This window comes from Zingiber officinale, chromosome 5B, assembly GCF_018446385.1.
Source record: "Zingiber officinale cultivar Zhangliang chromosome 5B, Zo_v1.1, whole genome shotgun sequence".
Taxonomy (NCBI): Eukaryota; Viridiplantae; Streptophyta; class Magnoliopsida; order Zingiberales; family Zingiberaceae; genus Zingiber; species Zingiber officinale.
The window spans coordinates 21,499,979-21,520,969 of record NC_055995.1 but is presented as its reverse complement, the minus strand read 5'-3'; the positions used below and the strand labels follow the sequence as shown (position 1 = coordinate 21,520,969).

Below are 20,991 nucleotides of genomic sequence, written 5' to 3'. Positions count from 1 at the left end.
CCGCCTCCATTGTTGTTATATTTCGGGATGATGTTGTCAGGAGAGGTTGTTGGTCCCCTGAAGACCCCGAAGACTTATGGATCTTTTGGTTTTGTTTTGCTTCTTATTTGACCATGTTTACACTTGGTTTTGTTTGATACCTGGATATTGTATGGATTGTCCTTGTTGATGGATTTTTATTCGATATGTTTTACTACATGCCTGCCTGGATGGCAGAAGAGGTGCGTTTGTTGGATTTGTGTTTTATGAGTGCAGTGGAGTAGGAAAAATCGGATTTGAACTTTACGAGTGTAGTTGAGTATGGTTGATTTCGAGTCAGAGTATTATTGTTCTGTTTACTTGTTATATAAACTGCGTGGAATGTCTGTGATTGTATTTTTTTTCTGTTATTATTCCAGCCGCATGTGGCTGAGGTATGTGGATATGTAGAAAGTTTCAGATTGTCCGCCGTACAGGGGAGATGCTGCCGAAATTTCTTCGGACAGAGACTCCTCCGGGGCGTGACACAAATAGCACAAACTTCCTATATGCTTCAAGACGTTGTTAACAGAATGAATTTCTTCCAAGTGTAACATTCGAGGAAGTGGTGGACCCTACTACCTATTAGATAAGATGCCCGTGATCTGTAAAGAGACATTTGTGTGTTGTAAAGCAAGATGTCTGTGATCTATAAAGAGGCATCCTTGTGTTGTAAAATAAGATGCCCGTAATCTGTAAAGAGGCATATGTGTGTTGTAAAGTATCTAAAGTAAGATGCCCTTAACTGTAAAGAGACATCTGATGCGTTCTTATTTAGATAAGATATGACGATGAGACCCCTTGTGCACTCGACATCTTCTCTATAAATAAAGATGCTCACTACCCGCTCAAAGCATTCAAACACACCTTAAACTTTACTTGGAAAAATTGCAAGAGCATATCCTATTTGAAATAATATTATTTGTGAGTTCTCACATCCTTATTTCTATTATTTCGCTTGTTTTTATTTATTCTCACCCGCAATCCTGCGCATAAATTCCTCCTTGGGCGTAGGAACTCCTTCCATTCTTTAAACAACGGATCATCCTGTGTTCGCAATCAATGAAAGGATACTGTCTTCAACCTTCTAACACTTCCCATCTACAGGCTGCAATGGCTCTCGTCAATTTCTGCAGCCTTCTCAGCCACTTCCGCCCACTTGGGATGAGACAAATTCAATCCATATATCTTGAATTTGATCTCGCCTTTCCTCTCCGGCAAAGAGGTCACCTTTGATGCTGCACCATTTTCCGTTGCGAGAGAGGTATGCTGTTCATCACTCCCAGATGTCAAAAGTGCTCTTTTCTCTAGCTCTTCTTGTTCTTGAGCTTGTTCGTATCCAGGCTCTGGTAGAACTTGACCTCCTCCAGCTTTTCCCTCGCCCACTTGAAACGGAGCTCGCGGAGCATTGGTCCGCGGATGCCAATGTCCGCTGCAAACCGGCGCATCTCCTTGACCTCCTCGGAGTGGATATACCTTTTGAGGCCCTCCGTCATCCGGTCCCTCTACATGGCCTGTTGCACCAAGTTACTCACCTCCATGACGGTCTTCCAGAGGTCCTTGCTGAGCTTGATGGGGGAGCCCTCAACGGCTGCAGAAGAATCCATCAAGGCAACAACTTTCTGGCAGATAACAAGTAGCATGGAGTTGACAGTCGCCTTGGGGAGGTCCGGGTAGGCGTCTTTGATCTCAGGGCGGATGCCCCAGACAAAGCGGGAAAGGAACTCGTTCAAGGTACTGTCTTCCTCGTCCTCTGCCTGGGAGGGCTGGCCAATTGGATGATGCGAGATTGATCCGGTTCGACCGGTTGGGAGCTTCCGGCGAATAAAGAGTGGCCATGGAGGGAACGAGTCGGGGTCCGTGGAAGAAGAGGAGGACGGGTTGATTGTCTAAAGGAGACGAAAGCAATCCGAGAGAGCAGGAGCCGCGCGTTAGGACGGAGGCGGCAGAAGACGAGGGATCGCATCGTGGAATGTGGATTGCGAGAACCTCAGGAGCAAAACCTGCTCTCGAACCCTAATCTGAGCGAAGACAAGAGAATGGCAGCCCGCATCCGTAATTCTTTTTGTTTTTTTATGGGCCGCGTCGGATAAGGAGTTTTTTCTTTTTGCAAAGCCCAATGCGGCGGCCGCTCTGCGATCTCCTCTCTTTTGGCGTTGCCGATCGCAGCTAGAGGTGGTCTGCTTGTCCCAGCCAGCCATGGCGATGGTATCGGCCCGTGAGGATGTGGAAGATCAGAAGACTCAACCTCAGATCCCCAACAGCAAAGTGTTGGTAATCGGGCCAACCGGGAGGCTAGGACAACAGCTGGTGAAGGCCAGCCCACCTTCGTCCTCGTGCTAGAGATCGCCTCTCCCCGCGTCGAACGATCTCTCCTCCTCCGATCCTTCGCCAAAAGCGGCGTCACTGCTCTGAAGGTTGCTCCTGACCATCTTCCCCCCTCTCTGTCGCTTTGATTCGATTCTGTGCAAGCTTAAAGTTGTGTTTTTTCTTTTGCGATGATCGTTCACTTCTAGATATCTGGGACAGTCATGATGGTAACCAAATTGCAGTGAAACATTGATTCCTGTGTGAAGAACAAACAAAGCAACCTTCAATTGTGCTGATTACCTCAACTTCTTGAGGTCGAAATGGCCAAATCATGCAATTTCTCTCTTCATACATCCAAAATATCCCTAGTTCGATAAGCTAAACTTCGTCTTTCCTAATTATTTAGATGGCCCAAACTTGTTCATTTTGGAGAATAATCATACTAGTGAATGGTGGATTGAGAGGCACATCCACTGTTTTTTTATTTTGTTTAAATGTGCCATCAACGAGTTTTAGTCAAACCGCTCAAAGAATGTCTTTTTTGGCTAGATTGTCTTAGTGAAGACTTCCTAGGAGTCTCAGATGGAATATTCATGTGCTTTGGAGTTGAGATAGGCCATCAAGAAGTTTCAGCTTGCCAAAAAATACCTGGCAGTCGAAAAACATATCATCTTGACTAGAAAAATATACCACACCCTCTTGCAAATCTCGGATGAAGTTGTTGTGTTTTTGAGTTGGGTCTTTTAGTTGAAATGATGCTCTTTTCAACTAAAAATTCTTGAACACTCCATTCAAAACTCTTAACATGCCTTTGGCCTCCCTTTTTAGTCAAAAATTGTATGTTTTGTGCCATCAAGTGATTTATTGGCAAACCAAAACTCCTTGATGGTGCATTTCAACTCAAAAATACTTGAACATCACTTGGGACTCCTAGGAAACCTTTAGGATGATATTCTAGCCAAAATGGCATAGTTCGGGTCACCAAAAGTTTTGACCAACAATTCCTTTATGACTCGTTTCATCTCAAAATAAATTTTGGTATACTTCTCACTCTCATAAATCCATTGGTTTTTTTTTTTTCCAAATTAACTAGTTTAGGGCTTCAAAATAATATAGGGTGCAAAAGTTGGAAGACGTGTATACTTTAGGGAATTTTCCATGCTAATTTGATAATAGATCAAATCATGACAGTTTCTAATGAACTTAAATTTGATATATTAAACACTGACCTATTGTCTTCAATCACATTTTCATAATAACTTTGTTTGCAATTTTAGATATATTTCAGTTTCCCTGAATTCCACTGCTCGTCTTAGGGTTCTTTACAAGACTACACAAGTCTTCTTGAAGCTGTCAAGCAAGTTGATGTGATTTATGTGCAGTACCATCAAGTGAAGTTCTTCAACAAAGGCTTCTAATCCAGGTTATAAATGAAGCAATATACATCAAGGTAATTATTAGATTTAAATGGATTGTTTTTTTGGTTAAGTGTCACCTTGAATATTTTTCTTGTATGAAATGATGTATACTAATTTCTTGGTTACATATTGATTATTATTGTTGGCATATGCATACAGAAAATATTTATGATTGCTAAGTTTAGATAAATGAGCAAACAGTATTTAAATGTCATTTTTCATTTTGTTTTGGAAGTGTTATTCCTTATTAGGGGTGGAAAAAATACCGAAAATTTTGGTATACTGCATATACCATACCAGAGGTGAAACGTAAGAGGGGGCTAGCCTGGGCTTTAGCCCAAGCTACCCCTTATACGTGTCAAGAATCCATTAAGTTTTTTTTTGAAATTTAAAAGGATGACATTGGAAGAAAACTTAAAAATAATCACCATTAATAATCTTTATAATTTTAAAATATCAATTTTTTTAAGTTAAAAGAAATAAAAAATGAAATGGATTTGTGAAAGAAAATTTATTTTCTTACTGCAAAGTTCGGTTGACTTAGAGGCGAAACAAAAGAGGCTAGTCCCCTCCTTATAGAGGTATATTATCTAATTCAAATACTAAATCCTATTATAAATTTTTTAACTAGCTCCATATATCCTCATCTCTATACCAAGACTTCAAATTTAACCCAAATTTTAAAAGTCCAAATATTTTCTAACTAGCCCAGATGTTGAATCCATAATAGATGAGTTTTATGAGAAGTCTCATAGAATAAAACATAGTATCAATAAACTTAATTTATTATATTTTTAGTGTCTTGTAGGGTTATTCTCTTTATACTCTTTTAATCTATTTTTATTTTTTGAATTATTTATTTATATTTTGTTGAAATATTATCATTATGATATGAAAGACTTATTATATAATACGATACATTAATTTTTGTATGAATAAAATTTTTTCATATAAAAAATGATAATTTATTTTAAATTTAGCCCATTCCAGAATAAAATCTTATTTCGCCCCTGTACCATACCGATATATATCGTTCATACCGAAAGTTTCAGTATCAATATCGGTATAAATTTATTATTTTTTGGTATTTTGGTATATACCGAAATATTGAATAAATTATTTTATAAATATTTATTTTTTAAATTAGGGTTTGGGCTTTAATAGGTCTTAGTTTGTTTAAATTTTCTTTTTTCCCAACCCCATTCTCCACTGACCCACATGCCACAACCCACTTCATCGCTAATCCAAACCTTTCCTTCTCCCCACCTTGTCAATACGTATATACGCTTCTGTCGACTTGTATAGTCATATTTCTCCTTTCCTCTTCTAAAAAACGCATAGTTATTTTCTCTTTAAACCCTAACCCAAAAGTGAAAATCATCCTCTCATCGCTCTTCATTCTGATTTCTCTTCGTGAAGTCTTTGTCCTAATCTGAATTTAGATACACTTCTTGATTTACTTGAAGTATTTGTTGAAGGCTTCATCGCCTCCTTTCCTCTTCTAAAAAACGCATAGTTATTTTCTCTTTAAACCCTAACCCAAAAGTGAAAATCATCCTCTCATCGCTCTTCATTCTGATTTCTCTTCGTGAAGTCTTTGTCCTAATCTGAATTTAGATACACTTCTTGATTTACTTGAAGTATTTGTTGAAGGCTTCATCGCCTCCACTCTCCACTAGGGCTATAAATGAACCAAGCGTTCATGAACAAGTTTGGTGTTCGACTTGGTAAGAGCTTGTTTATGTTCATTCAATATACACAAGATTAATTAAATAAACAAGCTTGAACAACTCGTTAAACTAAATAAAAAAGTTTGAACACATATGTGTTCAGCTCGTTAACGTTCGTGAACAATGTTCATAAACAAAGTTCGTGAACAATGTTCATGAACCATATTCATTAATAAAACTCTTTTCAATATGCTAAATAAATAATAAAATAAAATAAAATAAACAAATAAGTTTAAATTATCAAGCTCAACAACCAATCAAACAACTAAAGTTTTCAAACAATCAAACAAGCTTGAATTGGGAGCTCGATAACATCTAAACAAACAAAGCTTGAACCAAGCTCAAGCCAAGCTTGAATTGAGAGCTCGATAACATCTAAAAAAGTCAAGCTCAAGTCAAGCTTCAAACAAGCTCAAGCTTATAAAAAATAAACCAAGCCAAGCTTGAACAATCATTTCAAAAACTTGGTTCATTTTAAGCTCGGCTCGGCTCGGTTACCTTATCAAACAAGTTTGAACACTCCAAAGCTCGGCTCGGCTCGGCTCGGCTTGTTTACAACCCTACTCTCCACCAAGTTTATTCTTGAATTTCGGCAAGAAAGCCAAAGATTTGATTCCTCTTATATAACTTTAATTTTTCAACTTTTTCCTCTTTTTTTTTAGATTTGGCATTGTATTTACAAATTATATTTCAGATTGTATAGAAAATCATATGAATTATTATCCTTTTTAAGGATGGAGTCTAACACGCTACCATGTTCATCCCAAACATCAAATGCAATAGAATCTGAAATACAGGAGTCTACGGGTTGGAATTGATTAAGAAAATCTTCAAAATCAAAGCCTCCTATAGCTCCTAAACGGTCCAGAAGTAAGTTTTGGGAGCATTGTGAAAAGGGAAAAAGGAAGTTGCATGATGGAAACAAACAACGAATAGGGATATGCAAATATTGTAAAGCTGAAATCCCAACAGTTTACGGAAGTACCAGTGGATTAAAAAATCACCTAGGAAAGACGTGTAAGTTAAGTCCACTCTACGAAGCAAGTGGAATGATAAAAATCAACCTACATTGACGAATGAGATTATGGGACAACGAAGTACCTTAGTTCCTGATACTTTTAATCGGAAAAGTTGTGAATTGAAATTAGCAAGGTATGTGATTCTCGATGAAGTGTCTTTTAGAGCTGCTGAAGGGAAGGGATTTGTAGAATTATGGCATGAATTACAACCGAGATTCAAAATTCCTGATTGAAAGAAAGTTGCAAGTATGATTGATGAGATATTCTTAGTTGAGAAAGTTAAGATACAAAGTGTGATCAGCGATCAAAGGGTAAGTATCACAGCTAATACTTGGACATCCATTCAAAACATAAATTACATGGTAATGACAACTCACTTTCTGGATAGTGATTGAAAGTTACATAAAAGAATAATTAACTTCACAAAAATCACTAGTCATATAGGGGAAGAAATTGGTAAGATGGTTGAGGTTTGTCTCAGAGAGTGGGGGATAGAAAAAGTTTTTTCAATTGTAGTTGACAATGCTTCCTTTAATAACATTGTAATTGATTATTTGTAAAGAAAATTAAAAAGTAAAAATTCATTGTTGTTTGAAGGGAAATACTTGCACTTAAGGTGTGCGTATCATATACTTAACTTAGTTGTTAAGGATGACTTGAAGGAGTTTAATGTTTTAATTAAAGCTATAAGGAATGCAGTTGTTTTTATTCATTTTTCCCCATCAAGGTTGAATAAATTTAGGGAGTTTGCCATGCTAGCCAAGTTTTCTAGTATGTCAACAATACCTATGGATGTCAAAAGAAGGTGGAATGCAACTTATAAAATGTTTGAAGTTACATACTTATAGAAGGGTGTTCGAAAGGATGGCCGAAGAATGAGTGCCTTTTATTAATTACTTTCGTGAAAAAGATGAAAAGGGCAAAGTAAGGATGGGGCCTCCAATTGCTGATGATCCTGTCCGAGTGTTGAGTCGATGAACGCTGGATACTTGGCGCTCCCGGTGATGACGTATAGCCCTTCGACTGCTGTGAACCTCCGGCGAGAACCTGCAAGCACAAAATCGAGCTGGGAAGGGGTTCCCGGCAACGACCCTCCGACGCTCAAGTCAACTCCGGCCGAAAGAGAGAAAGACGAGAATGAATACTGTAGCTACAGTAACGTAGAATGCGTACCTCCGTCGAAGCCCGGGGGTCCTTATATAGGGCTCCCGGGGGGATGCGTGCACACATCCCAAAGCGTGCAAGCTCCTCAAAGCATACTTGGAATGACCGTATCAGAAAAGCGTGTCTAGCGCCATGCCGCAATCATCCGGGCATATCTCTGACGTGACAGTGGAAACTTCCACCGTATGATTCTCTGTCCGGTCCAACCGCCAACCATTCTGTCTGTCGGCGACACACGTCTCGAGAAGGATATTCTAAGCTGCTCCCTTTGTCCCCTTCCGCACCTTGTCCGTTTCGGGCCGAGCGGAAGAGCCACTCGTCCCCGTAGGGCTCGGACTTGAAGGCGTGGCGGACCGAGCGAGAATGCTTCCTTGGTTGAGATGCAGTTCAGCCGAGTGGACATGTCGCTCGGTTCAGCAATTTCTCTGTACTTGGTAGCTTGTGAGCGTCGGAAACCCGACTCGTGGTCGAGCTGTCTTCGCACTACCCTTGGCGCGATCCTGGCCGAGCGGCCATAAGACTTCTCTAGGCCGGGCGGCCATAAGGTCTCTCTGATCAGCCGAACTCGTAGGTTGACCCCTCTGACCTTAACCTCCACGTGTCGTTGATCCTTGCCCACGCGGGTCCCCCTGTGCTTACCGCCAGATCATGTGCCTCCCCCTCAAGTCTAGTCGAAGGAGGCCTCAAGTTCGACTGACTGGACCATTAGCCTGGTGATCTGACAGCCGCTCTGCCGAAAATGCTTAACCGCTCGGGGACCCTAGAAGGGAATCCTGCCGCTCGGCAGCACATTCTCTGGAACTTAGGCGAGTTTTGGTTTTCCACCATTTTCCTCGCCGATCAAACGACGATCAATGCTGACGTCTTTAAGATTTCCTCGGGATTCACATAAATCCTCACCATTGAGGGCGAGCATGCGACCACGCCTTAGTAATGGAGCCCATTAAATGTGCCCCTATGAGCGAGCGACGCGTGGCGATGCCGGCGACACCACGCGATCGGGTTGTCAGGTCTGATGCGACCCTTGCCCTTTTGAATTCCAAGGCCGAATTCGGTCCTCAGGCCCTGTGCCCTGAATCCAACGGCTCGGAGCACTCGAGCCCAACCTTTATAATGCTCTTATCGCCTTCTCTCGCCGCTGCTTGCGTTTTCTGACGACCCCTCGTTTCCTTCTTCGATCACCTTCTTCTATGTAAGGCTTCTTTGCCCCTCGCCTTTCCGTTCTTTTGCGTTTTTCTTCGCACTCTCGCAGTTTTTGCCACTTTTGGCACTGTTCCAGTCATCTTTCCCGTCGACCCTGCTATTTCTCCTTTGCTTCGCCCCTTGTCTCGGTAATGGCCAGTTCCTCTCGCCAGTCTGACCCCACCCCCGGCGTCTGGTATGCTACCATGGAGAGCCGGTTTGATGAAAGGGACGCGCTGAGCCTTGTCCGAACCTTCGAACTCCCTTCTGACCACGAACTAATATTAGCTACCCCCTTCGATCGGCCACATGACCCGCCAACCGGCACCATTTGTTTCTTCTGCGACCAGTTTGTAGCCGGTCTGCGCTTTCCCCTACATCCGTTCGTCCATGAAGTGTGCAATTACTTCCGCCTCCCGCTCGACCAGCTCGTCCCAAATTCCTTCAGGCTGTTGTGCGGAGTGATTGTCCTATTTAGGCTGCACGGCATCCCCTTAGTCCCCAAGATCTTCCATTATTTCTACTACCCCAAACAGTCCGAGTGGGGCACCTTCCTCTTCCAGTCGCGGATCGGCCTTGTTTTCTTTGATAAAATGCCGACCTCGAACAAACACTGGAAAGAGTACTTCTTTTACTTGCGTCTCCCCGAGCTGCCATCTTTCCGAACCAAATGGCAGACCGCCGTACCGCTTCCACCAGATCTCGGAAAATATAGGAGCCAGCCGGACTACCTTCATGCAGCCAACATGCTGCCCGGCCAAAAGTTCAACATCAACAAGCTGCTTTGCGAAGGCGTGTTGTACGTGTTCGGGTTGAGTCCGATCCGCTCAAAGCTTCTGAGCAGCATGGGTAAGAGCATTCTTGATCCTTCTTCCCTTTTAATCTAACTGATTTGTTTTCATTTTCTGTAGCTGACATCATGATGCGTGCTCGCGCTACCGAGCGTATGAGGTTGAGAGCGGCTGAGATTGAAGCGGCGGCAGCTAAGGAGATGGCCGACCTGGGCATTGCGTCGGTCGGCTCACACGAGGGTGAGAGCGAAGAAGCTACACCCGTCGTAGGAGAGTCGGTCGATCGGGTCCCTGTAACCGAAGCGGTCGGCGATGCTACCTCGTCTGCTGGACATCCTACGCCGGAGGACCTGGGGTACTCGGCCGATGACGCTCCGCTGGTGACACGCAAGCGGCGCAGAACAGATCCTCCTGCCCATTTGGCTACATCTGTGGAACTAGTGTCAGAGGCGGTCGGCGCTCCTTCTACAACAGTCGACCCAGCCCCCGTTTTGGTCGAGGCAATTCCCTCGGATCGGACTCCCTCACAACTCGATTTGCTAGCGGCTTCCCTCGAGGCGCAGCCCGTCATTTCTCCGCCATGAGTCCATCGTCGGCTTAGGCGCTCGGGCGTAATCTCCGCTCCGCTTGGCGAGTCGTCCGGTCGCTCACCTTCAGCCCAGTCTGATCCGAGCGGCCGTCGAGTGATTAAGGCTGTCCTGCATCTCCCAACTGAAGAATTCCTTCTGACGGTTGATCGACCAACTGCCCCTGAACATCAGATCACCATCCGCGGACCACTTGCCAAAATATGGGAGGATGCGAGGGCTCGTGTTGCCCTAATGACTCCCGGTCAGTTCGGCGACAGCCACTTGCAGCAGGCTACTGGGGTATGCCTCTCAGACTCTTATATGATTATTTTTCTTGGTTCTTGATATTATTTCATCTGAGCGCAGAACTGGGTGGAGAACATCACGGTCAGCAATCGCCTAGCGGCGCTAGAGGAAGAGTTGAAGAAACTTCAGATTTCTGGAGGGGCGCTAGCTCAGGGGCCTTCGTACTCCATGCTTCGGGCCGAGCTGAACAAAACTGAAAAACTGCTGGCGGCCGAGCGGCATAAATCTTCTGGATTGGAAACCAGGGTAGCTGGGCTCAAAGCCCAGGTTAAGTCTCACGACCAGGAGATCAAGCTGGCGACTAACAAGAAGAATAGGGTCGTTTCTTATCTAGAGGCAAAGAATGTGCAGGCCCGAGCACAGGAGCAACGCGTCCAAGAATTGACTGGCTTGCTATCCACCGAGCGGGAAAACCGATCGGTAGACCAAGCTAAATTTCAAGGAGATAAGAAGGATCTCCAGGACGCCCTCGAAGCCGCCCGAGCCGCTCTCAAGGAGTACCAAGATGGCGAATCAGGTCGCTTCGCGGTGATGAGGCAAAACTATGTCCGTTCAGAAGAATTTGGCAATAAGCTCAGCGATCGGCTTGTCCTGGCCTTTGAGGAAGCCATCCATGCTACGACTGCCTATCTGAAAGCCAAGGGCCATCTTCCGGAGACGACGTCCGTCCCCCCCAGAGACCTGGCCGGACTACTGGAAACCATCTCCGAGCCAATCTTCGATGTTCTGGAGTGAGGAGTGCCTTTACATTTTGAAGTTTCATCTGAATACTCGCTGTTCGGCGAGTTAGTATTATCTGAATTTATCCGAATCTTATCCGACTTTTGTCTATGTATTGGTCATGCGACGAATCAACATAACCTTTCAATTTTATTCTTGTTTACTTCTCAAACCACATTCTTTCCGAGCGACACTCGGCGGTGTTCGAGCCGTGGGGTTTATAGTTGCCGGTTCGACTCTGGGTTTTAACGTCGCCGCTCGACCGTCTTCATGCCGGGGTGTTTATAGTCGCCGGTTCCGACTCCAGAGTTTAACGTCGCCCTCGACGGTCTTCAAGCCGGGGGTTTTATAGTCGCCGGTTCGACTCTAGAGTTTAACGTCGCCGCTCGACGGTCTTCGGCCTGGAGGGTTTATAGTCGCCGGTTCGACTCTAGAGTTTAACGTCGTCGCTCGACGGTCTTTAAGCCGGGGGGGGGGGGGGTTTATAATCGCCGGTTTAACTCTAGAGTTTAACGTCGCTGCAGGGTTTATAGTCGCCGGTTCAACTCTAGAGTTTAACGTCGCCGCTCGACGGTGTTCGGGCCGGGGGGTTTATAGTCGCCGGTTCGACTCTAGAGTTTAACGTCGCCGCTCGACGGTCTTCGGGCCGGGGGGTTTATAGTCGCCGGTTTGACTCTAGAGTTTAACGTCGCCGCTCGACGGTGATTTTGCAAAAACCCTTTTGTTTTTACTTCCTGCGGTTGAAGGGGACAAAGGGTGACAAATATATGTCGTGTATTACATTGACGCACCTTTTTTCCAGCTCGGTACGGCTGGAGGTGGCTCGCACTCCAAGGTCGCTCTAGCTTTCGCCCGTCTTCATCCTCGAGGTAATAGGCGCCCGAACGGAGCTTTTCTACAATCTTGAACGGTCCAACCCAAGGAGCTCCCAGCTTGGCCACATCGCCGACCGGCTTGACTTTCTTCCAGACGAGGTCGTCGACCTGAAAAGATCTGGGAATTACCCGTTTGTTGTAATTTTGCTTCATCCTCTGTCGGTACGCCATCAACCGGACGGCGGCCTTGGCTCGCATCTCGTCCACCAGGTCCAGCTCCAAATGCCTCCGCTCAGCATTGTTCTCGTCGTAGACTCGGATCCGATCGGATTCTACCCCGACTTCTACTGGGACGATGACCTCTCCCCCATACACCAGGTGGAAGGGGGTCGCTCTTGTTCCCTCCTTGGACGTTGTTCGGAGTGCCCATAATACCCCGGGCAGCATGTCTACCCAACTTCCACCTTCATGGTCGAGCCGAGCCTGCAGAACTCGCAAGATCTCTCGATTGGCGACTTCAGCTTTGCCCATTGCTTTAGGGATAGCAACGAAGGTAAAAGCCTGCTGGATGCCGTACCCCTCACACCACTCCTTGAGTTGTTGGCCCGAGAATTGTCTTCCGTTGTCTGATATGAGTCGCCGCGGGATGCCGAATCGACAAATGATGTGCTGCCAGATGAATTTTTTGACCATCTGCTCGGTTATTTTAGCCATTGGTTCGGTCTCGATCCACTTAGAGAAATAGTCGACCGCCACTAGTAAGAACTTCCGCTGTCCGGTCGCCATTGGAAATTGTCCCACAATGTCCATGTCCCATTGATCGAACGGCCAGGACACTGTGGATGTCTTTAATTCTTCCGCGGGACGATGTGAGAAATTGTGGTACCTTTGGCAGGATAGGCACGTGGCGACTGCATGTCAAGGTTATGAAAGCATTTCTAGTAGCAGGGGGCTTATGGAGACATGAGCCTCGTGGTATGGCTATGCAGAATATAGTCCACATCCTCCACCGGGCACAGTTCCAACTTTGAGGCACGAGAATCAGTTATACACATCCCAACATCACCTTCCAAGCCAGATGTTTCCAACCGACCGCTGCCTACAAAGCTCCATACACCAGCCAAAATCCTAGTTCCAAAGTGAATAGGTCTACATCTACTGCGACGATGTCGCTCCGATCGGCGATATCGAGCTGGCTAGCTTAGCCAGCTCATCTGCAGCCTGATTCTCCGCTCGGGGGATCTTCTGTATCAGCACCTCTCGGAAACCGGCTTTCAGTTTTGCAAAGACTTCCGCATAAAGCTTGAATCGGACGTTGCTGATCTTAAATGCTCCCGAAAGTTGCTGAGCAGCCAACTGTGAATTTGAATGAATCAAAACATTGCTAGCTCCCACATGTCGAGCGGCCTGCAAACTCGCTATAAGCGCCTCATACTCTACTTCATTGTTGGTTGCTCTATAGTCCAGCCATGCGGACAAGTGCATCCGTTCTCCGTGGGGGAAACCAGCAGCACGCCAACCCCACTTCCCTGCCGAGTGGACGATCCATCTACGTACACCTTCCAGGTGGCTTCGGGCTTGGGATTTTGTACCTCAGTGACGAATTCTGCTTGTCACGCCCCAGAGGAGTCCCTGTCCGAAGAAATTTGGTTGGGTCACTACCTAAAGCATATATATCACATAAACAATATGCAGTGCAAAATAACAATAAATAAAACAATCACCACGCGGTTTATATAGATATTCACCATTGTCACAACCACGCAGCTTAATAATAGTAATCATAAACAATAGTACTCAGACTGAAATCCACCTACTCAACTACACTCGTAAAGCTCAAATCAAGCGAACTCACCTCTTTCCAGGCGTATAGTAGAATAAAATCAAATCATACCAAAAGTCCATCAAACGGAAGGATTCCATACAATATCCATATGTAAAATCCAAAACAAGACTAAAACAAAGTCCGAGAGAAAAGTTAAAATAAAATAACAACTCAAAACTAGAGAACTAGACTACGTCGTGGGAACCAATGACTGGAACGCTTCAACCGAAAATATATCAACAATGGGCGGGGTGAGTCCAACACTCCAGGCTAGTGATATGCATAATAAAATAAATAATGATAACACTAATCACGGTCTCACGAATACGAGAAGGATAAATGCAATCAAACAAAATCGAGATAAACTGCAGGAATCAAAGTACTAATGGTCGCCGATCGGAAGTCATAATCCCGTATGCACGCCAATCATATCGCATCCATAAACGCAAAAGTAAATGCGCAAGATCAACAAAAATCTGATAAATCGTATGGTGAGTGCGCTCGACATCACCTCACGATGGCGACGAGTGGACGGGATGCCGTTGGAGTACTGTCCTCGACCCCAAATCATAAATGGGGAGCTCAACGCTCTCATCTCCGATACGATGACGGAGGATATCTCTGCGCTACCACGTTGAGTCATCGACCAACGGAGCCAAACAGTCCACCATCTGCCACCACGCGCTACACTAAATGCCAACGGACCCAAACAGAGCGGAACTGACTGCCGGCTACCACGCTGAGTCACAGGACAGAACCGCCACACACGATATACCACTAATCCATGTGGTGGTGTGCGATCATGGCGGCGATGGGCTCAACCATAGTGGCCGACAATCGCACGCAATCATAATGCATGACACTAAGCATAAATCTCATGAATAACATAGTAATGACGAATAAATAATACAAAGTGTGTACCACTGGAAGATGTATCGGATAGAAGGTACACCAAATCGGATAGGCATCAAATAAACCCTAGATCGAAGATAACATAGCGTGTGGTTGTGTCACTACCTAAAGCATATATGATCGTGTAAATAATATGCGGTCAGGAATAAATAAACAAGCAACCATGTAACTATCGTAGTGACAAACCGAACAAAATGATTACACAATCAACGTTATATGTTAAACATATTATTATGCATATCAAAGACATAAGTCAAAGTACGCCTCAATAGGAAAATAAGATCGATCCGGTCCAACTCGGACTTGAGATGCTAAATCTCGAATCAAAGTCCTATAATAAACCGTATAGTTTAGCTAAATTTAAGTATAAGCAAATAGCCAAACTAATTTCTAATCCACTGACCAGTTAGGGTTAGTTTCATTAACCCCAATTACACCGTTATATACCTTCTAAACCTAAATCAATAATTATTGCTAACACACTAGCAATAATCTACCACAAAGATCAAAACCCTAAATCTTACCTCAATTCACAGTCAAAGCTGATTGCTACAGGATGAGGTAGCTGTTGGAAACCCTCCACTGAGGTGATCAAAAACCTAACAAAATGTATAAAATCAGATCCCAATTTCACACTAGCAGCTTACCCTTGACCGGAAATGGAAGAAACCCACCGTATAGGGGTGAACCAGGGTATCAACAACGACTTTGGGTCGAATCTGATGGCCAACTACAGTGCCAGGGCTCGGCTGTACTGGCTTCGTGCGGAAAGTAGGAACTCGGCCGGCGGCAGATTAGGGTAAAGAGGAACAGCCGGCGCTAGACTCGGTTGCCGGCACAAAGTAGGCGACCGTCGGCACTACTCCGACAGCGTTGGCTAGGGCTGAGGAGGGTCGCTGGCAGCACAGAGGGGAGAAAGCTCGGCACTGTACTGCAAGGTGACACCGTGGAGATGGGTGTCGCTGGAGTCGGGGCAGAGGCTAGGGCACCGGCGATTAGGGTCGGCGTCGACTTCTGTGGTGAAGAAAAGGAAGAAAGCTTGGGAGAGAAGAGGAAGAAGGGATCGGGAAGAAAGAGATCAGTAGAGGGAGAGGAGAGGCTCTAATCGCGGCGGAGAGGGCGGCAGTTAGGGCACAGGTTGCGGCGGGGAGAGAAGAAAAATGAAAAGAAATAAAGAAAATAAAAGGAAAAGGATATATAAATATAATCTTTTCCTCGCTTAAATGGGGTAGCCTAAACAGGCTTTTTCCCGGCCCCGTTCTTGTCCCCGTTAACTCGTCCATACGAGCTCCGAAAAATTCCCAAAAAATTTTCAAAAATTCTGGAAAATTCCCTTATTAATATTCGTATATTTTCGGTATTTTACATTTTCCCCCACTAAAAAAAAAATTTGGTCCCCAAATTTCCTTATCTACCATCAGCAAATACTAACAACAGGTAAAGCGTATAAATGCTGAACGGTAAACTAAATCACATACCTCAAGTGAAAAGATGAGGATATCGAGCTTGGATTGTATCCTCAAGCTTAAGTAACTGCTATCGAATGATCTTTCCGACTTTAACTAGCGGATGGTCTTGTTCATATCGACGCTCTTCCGAGAATTCGTCTGGAACCTCCTCTTATAAGTAATGTCGGGCTGAAATATCTGCCGGCGGGTGAATCTCCGTAGATCGTGGAATACATCGTGAGCGCTCCAGGCGGTGGTAGTGCTGGCTACCGCCCGATCCTCTCAAGATCTCGAAGGGCGATATCTGCCAGGCTTACCTCACGGGCAATCTCTTCACTTCGAACTCGTGAAATCATGACGAGAAAACTCCGGTGGTTTGCGTCTCAATCAGCATAACTCTTACGGCGGTCCTGCGCCTCGACATCCTCCGTCTGAGGGCCAACTCTGCGTTCTGCTGAACTCTATGAGGTCCCAACAACTGGGCCTCTCAACCTCATCCTGGAGGGCGGGTGTCAAGCAAGGTCTACAGCTGGCCATGCCATCCGAATAGCCGAACGAACATTGTAGCCAAACTCTACTAACGGATGGTCCTCCCATGCCTCCAAAATCCATAAACATGACCTCAGCGGGTCCTCTAGAGTGAATGGTCCGCCTGTCCCCATGCATGGATGGAAGATCTTGAAAGCAGGCTGTGTGCCCAAGGCTGCTGCAGACTCTGCCAGAGGCAAGACGTGAACCGTGGATCTCTATCCAAATGATACTCAACGGAACACCATGTAGTCCGATAATCTCTCGACAATACAGATCGCAATCGATCCAGAGGATCCCTCCCGGATCACTAAGAAAGCGCGGTTTGGTTAATCGATCCACGATTACCCAAATCGCGTCGTGGCCTCGTCGCCTCGGCAACCCTACCACAAAGTCCATGGTAATGTGATCCCACTTCCACTCGTGAATAGGAATCCAGCAGGTCCCTGGTGCTCAGCCTTCACCGCTGACAAACAAGACATCTAGCTACGAAATCCATGATGTCTTTCTTCATACCGTTCCACTAAGAATGCCTCAAGTCTCGATACATACGGGTCCCGCTGGATGGATCGCCAATCAGGCGGTGTGCCTCTGAAGTAGCTCTGTAAGACCGGATGAGGCGAGTACACATAATCCGCCTCGGAGTATATAATACCCTCCTCGTCTCGTATAAACTCGATCGCTTGCCGGGCTCGACTATCTGCAAATCTTGATCACCACTGTGCCTCTCGGATCCTCGTCCCGATCGACGGTGAGCAACCATGGTAACGAATACTGTCCGGTTCCTTCTCCTCAAGATCTAACTCGGAGAAAACTACAATCAAGTCCGTGTTGAAGTCAAAGTCCCTCTGGACTTCTGTGAGTCGGGTAACCACATTAGCTTTCCCGGTGGTAGCTAATGGTACAATCATAGTCCTTCAGAACTCCATCCTCTGTCGGAGATTAAGCTCCTTCGGTAAAGATGTATTTGAGACTCTTATGATCGGTGAGAATCTCAAATGTAATATCGTATAAATGATGCCAAATCTTCAAAGCATAAATGATGACGACTAACTCTAGGTCATGAACTGGTAGTTCTTCTCATGCTCCGTGAGAAGCATAAGAGACTACTCTGCCGTGTTGCATCGAACAACACCCAGACGAGAAGCGTCGATGTACATCCGTCCTCTCCGTTGTAGAACCAAACTGAGCCGACACTAATCTCCGCTTCTCCACGAAGGGTCTGTGATCCTCGGTCACGTAAACTTCACGCCTTTCCCGGTAGCGGCATAGCAATACGCGAGAAACCCTCGACAAAACGTCGGTAATATCAAGCCTGATCGAGCTGCGGATCTCTGTCTTACGACTTGTTGCTCCCCGGATGACCTCGATCTTCGAGGGTCTCATGAAATACCGCTAGAAACCATGTGTCCCGAAAACCGATGAGGATAACCAATGCACTTCTTGAACTTAGCGTCATGTACCTAAGAATCTCCAAGACTATACGAAGATGCTGTGCATGCTCCTCCTCGGAATGTGAGTAGACCTATATCATCGATGAAAATGATAACAAACTGATCCAGATACTCCAGAAAGATGCGGTTCATCAAGTCCATAAACACCGCTGGAACATTGGTAAGCCCAAATGACATTACCAAAAACTCATAATGTATCTAGATGCGGAAGGCATCTCGGATATCTGAGTCTCTAACCCTCAACTGATGATATCCAGATCGCAGATCAATCTTAGAATACACAGATGTACCTCTGAGTTGATCAAACAAATCCTCGATCCGCGGTAAAGGATATTTATTTCTGACGGTAACTGCATTCAGCTGTCTATAGTCAATACATAGCCTCATAGTGCCGTCCTTTTTTTTGACAAACAATACTGGAGAACCCATGGAGAAACACTAGGGCGAATAAATCCCCTGTCTAGAAGCTCCTGGAGTTGAACCTTCAGCTCGTTCAACTCTTTTGGTGCTATACGATACGGAGCTTTCGATGTCGACGCGGTTCCCGGAATCAGCTCAATAGTGAACTCCACTGCCTTCTGGGAGGCAAACCAGGTAGCTCCTCAGGAAACACATCCGGGTACTCACGGACCACAGGAACGTCGGAGAGCTTCGAATTACTGCTGTCTTCAGTACTAATCAGAGATAATAGGAAACCGTGACAGCCGTGAGACAGCAGCTTCTACGCCTGGATCACTGAAATAATCGAGATGCCGTCGTCTCTGATGCCAGTGAAACTCCACGAGGGTTGGTTCGGAGGCTAGAAGGTGACCACCCTCGTCTGGCAATCAACGGTAGCATGATATACTGACAGCCAATCCATGCCAAGTATGATATCAAACTCGACCATTTCCAATACTAAAAGATCCATCGTAAGTACTAGGTTGCCAAAATCTAACGGCAACCTCTGACCTCTTGGGTGACTTCCATGGTGTCACCGGAGGGTAGAGAGACGGTCAGTCGCTGCGATCTGAATGTGGGTAATCTACCAATCTCCCGTATAAAAGTACGAGATATAAAAGAATGCGAACTACCAGTATCTATCAGCATATCAGCAGATAATGCATAATAGAAGGTGAACACATATTAGTTTTAATTTATGCATTAGTTACTCTTTAAAATGATAAATGTATCGCCACTGTGCACCCTATGCATTCTTAAAGATTTGGCTTATTTTGTCATGCCCTCATTGTCTGAGAAGATTTCCGGGTTCTTTTGAAGATCCGCCTTGAAAACAAAACATGAAGTGGAGAGAATTAGTCTTTTATCATGAGGGACATATATGTATCTCTTGTGAATGAACATTTGGTAAAAATTAAAATTTATAATGTTAGACTACTGAGACATCTCATTCGTTATTGGCAAATATTGATAAGTTATTCATGATAGAGAAGAAAATGTAAGGAGATGGTCAATTCGCTAAGGAGAAAATGTAAGGGACTACCAATCTTTTCCTCGTTAAATCCTATTATAACTTGCATCCTTTGCATCCTCGGAGGAATCTAATCTGATTGTTCAATTCGATTCTGCTAGTGATAAATGTAGGTCAACAGAGTCAGAATATGTTGGGTTTTGTAAAGCAAAGTACATTCAGTAGCAATCCAAAGATAGAAATTGCAAGTACATCAGGTTTCAGAATGTAAAAAAAAATGCTAGATATGGAATCTATCATTCAATAAGAGTTTCTTTTGATGAAGATGCTATTTATGGAGTAAATCTGGATAACTATTAATTTGCATGTTTATTATTGTGTGGTTGTAGAGTAGTACTCAACGACCAACGTCATGAATTATGTTAGACTTTCATTCATAACCACTTATGGAGTTTCTTGAAATCCTTTTCATTATACAGTGATCCTTTATCATTCTTTGTTGTAGAAAGGAATTTAATAATGGGAGATTAGATGCTAGCTACTCTTTGGGTGTATTTGATGCTAATTGAAATTCCACTCACCATAGAATTTTAATTGCATGTCCAGCTAGGAATTGCCACTAAGAATCTGCTAGTGTGGTTTCTGTTAAATGTCCAACACAACTGATGTCGTGTTTCATTGAATACAATTGGTGGTCTGTATAAAAGAAAATTGCAAATTTCCAGGTCAACTTGGAAAGAAAATGAAACACTAAAAAGAGCCCGGATAGGAAATGCAAACGCATCAATTAGAACAGAAGAGCTCCTAGAGTTGGTGAAGCCCAGATATATACACCTTACGTCTATGCCTAAAAATCAATTTTAGTTTCACTTGAATTTATGTAAAGTGTGTCGAGTGCGGCATGCCACGATATTGAATTTGTAGTATTCTGACTCGAGAGTGATACTCTAACATAGAATTAGGAGGGAATTATGAGTATGCAACGCACAATGCTCATCTTTAAAGTAGGCGGCTATACCATTGACCATTGTATTGCTCATTCATATCGAACAATAACCCTAGATTACCCAGCATATTACTACCTATATGCTGTCCGGATATGTTCCGTCGCTGTCCAGTCCCCAAATTGACCTCGAAATTCCGTACGAGAAAAACCACCGAAATCCATATAAATCCGAAACGAAAGTCCAAAACATACACATAATGGAAAAATCCGTTCAATCCAAATAGATATCCGAAACATAACCATAACGAAAATCCAGAAATGCCCAGTTTGACTCGCAAACCTGGGCTAGCACAATATATCCAGAATACTAAAAGCAGGTATCACACCCTGCTCTGATACCAATAAATTGGTATCAGATAAATCTC

At 44.5% G+C, this 20,991-nt stretch overlaps 1 pseudogene; it reads left to right on the top strand.

The window, feature by feature from the left end:
- The first annotated feature begins 866 nt into the window (after positions 1-866).
- LOC121984229 overlaps positions 867-20,991 on the top strand; it is a 36,571-nt pseudogene continuing 16,446 nt past the window's right edge.